Genomic DNA, 9,247 nt, shown 5'->3' with positions numbered 1-9,247 from the left:
GGCGCGCTCACGAGCTCGGGCAGGGGCCGGCGCCGCCCGCGGGGGCGCGCCTCGTCCCCCCCCCCCCCCCCACCCTTCCCCGCGCGGCCGCGGGCTCGGCCTCTTCGCGCCCGCGCGCCCGCGCGCCCGCGCCCGCGCCGGGCTGCCCTCAGCCGCGGCCCCTCCCGCCGCCTCCTCCTCCGCGCGCTCCTCCGCGCGCTCCTCCGCGCGCTCCTCCGCCCGGCTCGCGCGGCGACGCCCTGGGCGGCGAGAGCCTCCGCGGCCGCGGAAATCTGTACACACCGCGCGGCGAGCCTGGTAGCTGGGTCTCTGTGGCGCAATCGGTTAGCGCGTTCGGCTGTTAACCGAAAGGTTGGTGGTTCGAGCCCACCCAGGGACGGGCGGCGCTCATTTTCCTGAGATGACCTCGTTACGGATCCATTTTAAAATGGCAAGCCTGAGATTTTTAGTCGAACGGGAGTACGACGCCACCACGCTTCCAGGCTAGAGGAAGACCTTGTCCTCTCAGTATTTGTTGCACGGCGGGGGCGGATCTAAGAGGGACTCTGCGTCTGGACTGGCAGCTTGTGCCTTGGTCATTCAGTTCCCGTGGTCATTTATCCACGGGAAACCAACACACATTCTTCGGGAGACCGGCCCAAGATTGTGCTTCGACAGCAGTAACTGTAACGGGGGGGGGGGGGAATAAATGCCCCTTGACAAGTGAGTTTCTCCCAGAAAATCGGATACCACCAAAAAGTAAATGTACTTACTCAATACTGCCTTATCTACTGCCAGAAGAATCCGAGGAGCTGTTCGATGAACATATGCAAGGGGAGTCACCTAAAAGTGTGTGGGGGCATAATCACCCCACGTAACTGTGCTAAACGGAGCTCTGTTTTGGACAATGGACTTGAACCTAGGCAAAGGTGTTAATGTTTGCGTTAGATCGCTGACACAATTTTCCCTGAAATTAAACTCAGGCAGAAATTGTTTGTATGAGTTCTTGCTAAAAGGTTTCCAATGACGTGTTTTCAACTCCGGTCTCACAGAAGACACAGATCTTTTACAAGCAGATGGTTCACATAAGACTTTCTATAAAGATAGAGAACCACACGATAATATGATAACGTGATGCTATAATTCGTTCCTGCCAAGATTGAGGTCATGTGGTGGGTGCTTTGTCTCTGGGATGTACTTTTCCTGGATAGAACTGAGAGACTCGGAACAAGGAATAAGTTAGCTGCGTCACTCGGCGGTCTCTTAGGAAATGCCTTGCAAATGCTGGCTGGTAATTATTTATCAAATAATTGTTGATAATAAAATACCCTCTGTTGTCTAATGAGAAGCCCTAAAAAAGGAGACACAGTGTTGCACTTGGAGAATTTCAGGCAGATTCAGCAGTAGCCGGCCCCCCACCCCCACCCCCCACATTCCAAGCTTTCCACTCATACTTATGGATAGATTATAGTAGAAACAACAAAAGGGAAGGCAGTTAGGTCATAAGATCATTCATGTACTGTCCAAATCTAGTCTAACACTTCAAGATGAAGGAGGCATAATATTTGCTAATACTTAAGTTATGAGGCATTAGAAAGCATATCCTTCCGCTTTAAACTGATCGTGTTTATACTAGGTTATAAGCTCCTTGAGGGAAGAGACCAACTTCTGTTCTTAGTGATCATTTTAGATTCCAAACTGCTTCCTTCAAGATGCAGTTCAAATTCTTGAGCTTAACACACAGAGGCTTTCATGATCTGTTGCCTTGTCTCCTACCATGTTCCTGCATGAAAACTTCTAGTGGTTATATGCATTTACCAGGAGTTCCTTCAATGGCGCATGCCGCCTTGTACCCCCCACCCCCCAGAAGTCTTTCCCGTTACCCTGATGTGCCGGTCCCCGCCCCCTCTGTACACACCCGGGTAACAGCCGCAGAGGAGTTACCTTCTCAGGGAGGCGTCCCCTGATGCCCCTCCTCCATTCATTCATCACGCTACCCTGAAAACAGGGAGTTACTTGTCACCTACGCTAGAATACGAACCCCTGGAGTGTAGTGACTACGTCTTTATTCACATTGTTTGCTCACCTAGCACAGGCCTGTCACATGCACATGCTCAGGACAGATGCGTTCCCTGCCTTCTCAGAGTATGTGATTAACAGAGATAGATACTCAGATAAAAATGCATATGATGAAGTGTCAGCGTGAGGGCCACAAAAAAATGTTCCCAGGCAGTAAAGGAGGAAGTCAACATAGATAGGCTGGATTGTGTCTCCGTGGAGGATTTAAAACAACCCTGAAAGATCTGGACAGGCCAGAAGGCAGGGGAGAGCTATTTAAAGCTGGCAAAATTTGGAGACAAGATGGGGGTGGGTAGGAGAGGAGCGTAACCAGAATGTGGAACAAATGTACTTAAATAGAGCGCACTGAAAATGTTCTTAGCTTGCGGAAGGGCCCTGAAGACCAAAGGATGAGGCTAGACTTTACCCTATAAAGTAAGGGAGTAACTGTTAAAGGTTTCTGTTTCAGGATATAATGAAATTTAGTCTTGATGGTTGGTCTGGCAACAGAATAGGGAAAATAAGAGATCAGAGAACAGTTAAGAGGAAATTATATTTCAAAGGAGAGGCAATGAGGTGACTTTAGAAACGAAGGATGTAATTCAAGGGAAGACTGGATAAGATTTAGAGACCGAAACAAGAGGGAAATGTGGAGGGTGGTGCCTACATTTACAGCCTGGGTGACCCAGGAAATGGTGATAGTGTTACTTGATGTTGGAGGGGTCTTAAAGAAATCTTGAAATTGGAGAAATTATACATTGCCCATACTTTCAGTTTACCGTACTTGTGGCTGGTTCTCCACCATGGAGTTCATCTAAAACCTAGCCCCAAAAAGAAAAAAAAAACAACCTAGTCCCAGAATCAGTCTTCATTTTTTAAAAAGTTTTTATTTATTTTGAGAGAGAAAGAGAGAGCGTGTGCACAAGAGTGAGCTGGGGAAGGGCACAGAGAGAGGGAGAGACAGAGAGAGAGAGGGAGCCAGCACGGAGCTTGATTCGGGGCTCGAATCCGTGAACCGTGAGATCATGACCCGAGCCAAAGTCTGACACTTAACTGACTGAGCCACCCAGGCGCCCCTGTATTTATTGTATTTGTATTCTGATTAGTGATAAAGGTTATAAAGTATGTCAAATCCAAAGTGTTTAGGGATGGAAAAATTACTAAACTGAAGCTTTTAAGGTAATACAAAGAACTAGAATAGTCTAATACTATTGACAAGCCACCAAGAAACCAATTTTTTTCTTTCTTTTTTTTTTTGCTGAGCAATTAAGTAGATACGCAAAATTAGTAATAAATGACTTCAGACCCCCAAAAAAGGCTGCTTTGGGGTTTTAACACTTAATACCTTATTTTTATAATCTGCAATGACTTGATGTGAAGGGCTTTACTATATTGATCCTTTAAGGGTTGCTTCTATAGGGATTTACAGCACAGCAGATACCAATTTGTATTTCTTTCCTTGCAAGTTACTTTAATGACATCCAGCAAACTGTCATACTTTATTACCCCCTTGGAGGAATTGAGCCATTTTTCATTGCTTTTTTTTTCTTTTTAGTAAAAACAGAACAGAAATTACCGTCTGCCAAAGAGGACTCAAACTAGTTATTCCCTAAGATAAAGTGACAAAGTAAATCAAACACACACTTTAAGGAGACCGACTATCTTAGTACTAAGCTGGGAAGTCGATTATTATAGATTATCATATGTGTGTGTGAGCACAGGGGTGTTTATTTATACCTAATTGAACAACATATTCACTTTAATACTCGAGTTTAGGCTAGTCTGATAATTGAAATTCACTAGAGTGTAAACTACATAGGCGAAAATCTACATTGGATGTGACTCAACATAGAACTGAAGTTTGAAATACAGAATTTCTCCATTAATCATCAAGCAAGGAGGTTCTTTACTGGAACCACAACTTTCGTGGCCAGCGGGGACATCAGTTTACTGCTGCAAACATTTTGCCATCCTGCTGAATTGGCCTGGTTTACACTGCCTTAGGGCTGGGGGAGCAGTAAATATCTGGTGTTGTAGACACTTGAACCTCAGCATATTCCACGATCTCCACCTCCAAGCCTGGTGGGAAGGTATACTAAAAAGAGAAGGCTGGCAAGAAGGGTGCTTTACCAAGCTATTAAGTACCTGCAATAACCAAACAAAATGAATTTCCATCTTGAGATGTGAAGTCTTTCACAAGTTCCTTTTCTCTCGATGACCTCTTGCTTCTGTGGTTACATTTTAACTCCTGACGACTGTATTTTACACTTCTCCGGTACTAGATTTGTTGTCACTTTAGCCCGTTTGCTATGTTGCAGAAGTTGATAAGCCCCTTTTCGTGGATCTGCTCGGATTAGAAACAACCTGGTATGCCGTTCTGCCTCCTTTGCCTCTTCTGTGGCTTCCTGAGGGAACACTGGTTGGGGAGAAGGGGTGTGGAGGTCCTGGTGCTCAAAAGTGAAAGAGAGTCAGAAAGACAGTCACAGATAAGCTCGCTGAGCAGGCCTGTTCAGAGCCAACCAACTATGGGGGACTCTTTACAGGCACCCACAGGAGGGGTTGCCTCTGGAAACTGCTCGGAATGAAGTCATTAGTTTAAATGTGACTTCTTTGGGATGCTTTCTCTAACCTCCCAGATGGATCCCACCCTTCCTCGTCATCCTCTGCCATAACACATATTGATCAATGTTTTTTGGCCCCCAGGCTCTGCAGTCCATTTTGTGTTGTTTGTATTTGTGGTACCTAGCAAAACTCTAAAGTTACCTAAATTTGATTGCAGTAATCATTTTTGTGATTATAAGCCAAAGCATTATGCTGTATACCTTAAGCTTATGCAGAGATGTAGGTCAGTTATATCTCAATACAACCGGAAGCGAACAAAAACAGAACAAAACTCTAATAAATCTTCCACTTTTCGTCCAGTGTTTCTGACTTGCAGAGTACATTATTATAATAATGTTAACTGGAAGAAAAAACAGTTAAAATTTAATAGACTTTCCTCCCAGCGTATTTTCTCCTGGAAAATTGAGATTTACACTATTTAATTGGCATTCTACGACTGAGCACCAAAATTTCCCCCTCAACTTACTACAGGAATTGAACATTTGTTACATTTAATATGAAAGATAGGTGAATGGTGTATCCTGAATGGTTAAAGAACAGTAAGTTGATTCAGCAAATGGTGTTCAAACAAATTTACTATCAGGGGAGAAAAACCTCAGTGCAGCACATCAAAATACATTCCAAAAGAATTAAAGATTCATGACTGAAAAAAAAAGAAAGAAAAAAGAAAGAAAAGAAACCTAGCTTTACCAGAAGATGTATGTAAATATTTGTATATTTGGGGTGTGGAAATGACCTGGCTAAAACATAATACCGAAAGGAAAAGACTGTAAAATAATGTAAAATTTCTATCAAATTTCTCCTAGTTGCTTTTTCAACCACTGTTCCCCTCTTCATTATAACCCTCCCGTGCCTTTGAAGCACAGACCATTAGACTGAACCACCCACGCTGTTCCTTTGCGGCCATCAGCCATTTTCGTGGTATTCTGCCTTTCCTTGAGGATTTTAGCTCCTGGCTTACTGTATATTTCTTTCCACCAGGACTCCTGCCGCCATTTAAATGACTCTGCCTTCCACAAAGTCTATCCAAACACCATCCTGGCCTCTTGATTCCTTCATCTCCTCACTTTTCATGGACCCTTGGCCATGCACTTCCCTTGTCACACTTCAGACCTTGTCATCGCCAATAACTGCACTGTTCCCAAAAGCTCAGTTTCAAGCACGCTGCTTTCTTACTCACTCCAACTAGTCCCGCGCTGGCATTCTTCACACCCACCTCCAATCCACTGAGATCTGCCACCACTTTTTAAATGATCACCACCTGTCCTATGTCCCTCTAGCCCTCCTTATCACATCCTTAAAATCATTTTCCTTGCATAAAGCCTTAATTCCTTTTCTCCTCTGTCCCATTTACCTGGCAATACCTCTAACCTTGGCTGGATCCAACTTCCCATCTACTCTTTCTGTCCTGAGCAGCAAATGTGATTAGAGAAAAACAACCATCTTGGCTCATTTTGGTTAAAACTTACGGCCATAAACGTCTGGTGGGTTCTCTGTACGGCCTAGTGAGCCTATTGCCATGCCCCTGTTCAATTAGCTCTCAGACTAAAAATTCTAACTTCTCTCACTCAATGTTCAACTCCCCCAACACTCATACTCAGCTGGTAATATTACTGTATCCCTGAGAAAATAAAAATGTGACCTTCCTCACTGCCCAATCATCACATCTCCTAATATCTGTACCCATATATTTGTCTTCTCTAGTATTAACGTGGATAAACCTGGGGGCTCTGGGGTGGCTCAGGTAAGCGTTCAACTTGAGTTCAGGTCATGATCTCACAGTTCGCGGGTTCAAGCCCCACATCGGGATCTCTGCTGTCAGTGGGGAGCTCGCTTCAGATCCTCTCTCTCTCAAAAATAAACATTAAAAAAAAATAAAATGGATAAACTCCTTCTAGCTCGTTAAGGTCACACCTCCTCTTATACACTGGGTCCCCAGCCCTGGAGAAATTTACTGTGGCAGCTATCACTCCTCTCATCTACAACATCCATTCAGGTCCACACATACACATACTATGACATCTCCCGTCTTAAAGACATTAACAAAAATCTTGACCCCTCACTCCCTCACCGGGCACCAGGTGAATGTTTCAAAAGGGTAGGTCTCTATCTGCACTTTCTCTCAATCCCTTCTCTCTTGAGCCCACTCACACTTGTCCCAACTCCACTGAACTGTCCTCACCAAGTTACCAAAGACTTTCCAATTACAAAAGCCAATGGTCATTCTTGGTCCTCACCTTACACTACTTCTCAGCAGCATCTGACATATCAGCATCGCTCCGCCTCAAAAAAAAAAAAAAAAAGCTTTCTTCCCTTTTCAGGACACCACACTCACGTCCCTTCCATGGCTCTTCCTGTTCCCCAGAGTTATTTCAACTCCCTAAATGACTCCATCCTTTACTGGACGTTAAATACGATCACGTATTCATAATTCCTAAGTAGGAATCTCTAGTGTCCGCCTCTTCCTATTAGATTATCTCCACTTGGCAGCCTAATGGGAACCTCACATATATTCAAAACTGAATGAGTGAGTGCTTTGCTTTAAATTTTTTCCTTCCCAAGCCTGTCCCATCTCAGTAAATAGTATGACCCATCTGCTCAGGCAACAAAACCTGAGACTCCTCTTTCTGCCCCACATCCAACCCATCAACACATCCCGTTGGCTCTTCTTTTGAAATGCAACAGTAATCCAGCTACTTTTCAACACCTCCACAGGGCTCACCCTAAACTCTGGGGAGGCTGTAACAGACTATGGCTTCTACTCTGACCGGCTATAGTCATTCTCCACGCGTAAGGGATCCTTTTGAATCTAAGACTAGATATCCTGCCCTTGCCTGAAACCTTCTAGTGGCCTCCATTATTCTCAAGTGTTAACAAGGTCTTCGCTATGGCCCACAAAACCATTCAAAAACTGGCTTCTGCCAACCTCCTTCATCTTGTGTTTTAATTCTCTTTCCCTTTGTCTCTGCTCAACCGCAATGGACTCTTCCTAGTCCTCAATCATGCCAAGCACCCTCACTCCTCTGGACTTTTGTTCTTCCTGGAATGCCCTTCCTCTACACAGTCACATGGCCCAACTCCCTAACTTCACTGAAGTCCCTGCCAAATGACACCCATCTCCAAGAAAACTTTCCAAATCCACTCAGTCTGAGTCCTCCCATGCGCTCACCTGCTGTTTTCCTCCACAGCATTCAGTGCTATTTGACTAAATCCTCATTATGCAGATTGTTTGTGATTTTGCCTACATGCTTAGATTTATAACCTTAAAAATCAACACTTACAATGTGGTTACTATGGACACCCACAGAGCCGCCCAACACATATGACCCCAGGTGAGGTCTAACAGGTCAACACTGCCTTGATTCAGCTCTCATGCTGTAAGTGTCCTTTTTACAATATATCTAGTGCCACATCTTTTGTGTGTTTTTGGTGATTTCACTGTTTAAAATGTACCTCAAGTGTAGTGTTAAACTGCTGTCTGATGTTCCTAAGCACAAGAAAGGTGTGATGTGCCTTATGTGTTAGATAAGCTTCCTTCAGGCGTGACTTAAAGTGCTGTTGGCCTTGTACTCAATGGGAATGAACCAACGATATATGTTACCTGAGGTGTTTTTAAACAGAAGCACAGAAAAAACAAGGTTATTTGTTGATCAGTTGACGATAATGTTGCAACCAGAGGCTCACAGGAACCTAACCCTGCAATTCCCCTAGGAGCAGTGGTTCAGTATTTCATATTCATGGAACGCTTGTGGAAACTTTATAGAAGAGAACCACCACAAGTGACCATCAACTGTATCTGTTACCACTTAACATGATATATTTATTTCCTTGTTTAGAAGGCAAGCTCCTTCTAAAGGGCAAGAATTTCTTTTTTTACTGCTTTATCTCTGAGGTTTACAACACTGTTTGGTACTTACCAGAAATCTAGAAATATTCAAATGATTAAGCAAGTTCTTGGAGAAAGTCAACTGGCCAATTGTTATATAAATATATAACGTCATATAAAGTTATACTCAACCGCACTAGTAATCATGATAATGTTAAAACAACAACAAAAAAACAGCCAAGGTTTTTTTGCTCCCTCAATGCTACTACTTGGTGTTGGTGAGGATTCAGGAAAGCCAATCATGCCATCATTAAAAGACTTTAAAAATGCATATCCTCTGACCCAGCAATTCCACTCCCAGAAAATAAGACAAAAATAAGAAAGAAAAAATCTGTGCAAAAACTTAACAAGAATTGTTGTGGCACAACGAATAATAACAAAACAGTACAAATCACCTTGAAATCTCAAGATTGGTAAAACAATGATAATCCGTACAACCTAACATTATGGAGCTATCCCAAAGTTGCCAAAGCTGTTAAGACGGAGAAAATGCTCATGAAACGTTAAAACAGATTGTACAAACAGGTCGAGTAGAATTTCTTAAAGTCTATTTGTATACAAATGTGAAAATGTTCGTGGTAGTTATTACCACTAAGTGTAAAGACCGAAGGTTCAAAATCTTCCTATTTTTCTGGATGTTCCAAGCTTCTCCTGACAATAAACATGCGCTACTTTTGTGATAAAAGAAGAAAATGGGGCCGG

General features: G+C 43.5%; 1 non-coding gene across 1 annotated transcript; it reads left to right on the top strand.

Annotated features, from left to right (window-relative positions):
- Positions 1–305: 305 nt before the first annotated feature.
- Positions 306–379, top strand: TRNAN-GUU (transfer RNA asparagine (anticodon GUU)). The gene has a single exon. It is a non-coding gene; the product is annotated as a tRNA-Asn (tRNA).
- Positions 380–9,247: the final 8,868 nt, after the last annotated feature.

This window comes from Lynx rufus, unplaced genomic scaffold, assembly GCF_022079265.1.
Source record: "Lynx rufus isolate CCGP_SWC_20201006 ecotype Redwood Valley unplaced genomic scaffold, mLynRuf1.p SCAF_1, whole genome shotgun sequence".
In the NCBI taxonomy this organism is placed as follows: Eukaryota; Metazoa; Chordata; class Mammalia; order Carnivora; family Felidae; genus Lynx; species Lynx rufus.
The sequence above is the reverse complement of the archived record's forward strand: the minus strand, read 5'-3'. Positions and strand labels throughout refer to the sequence as shown.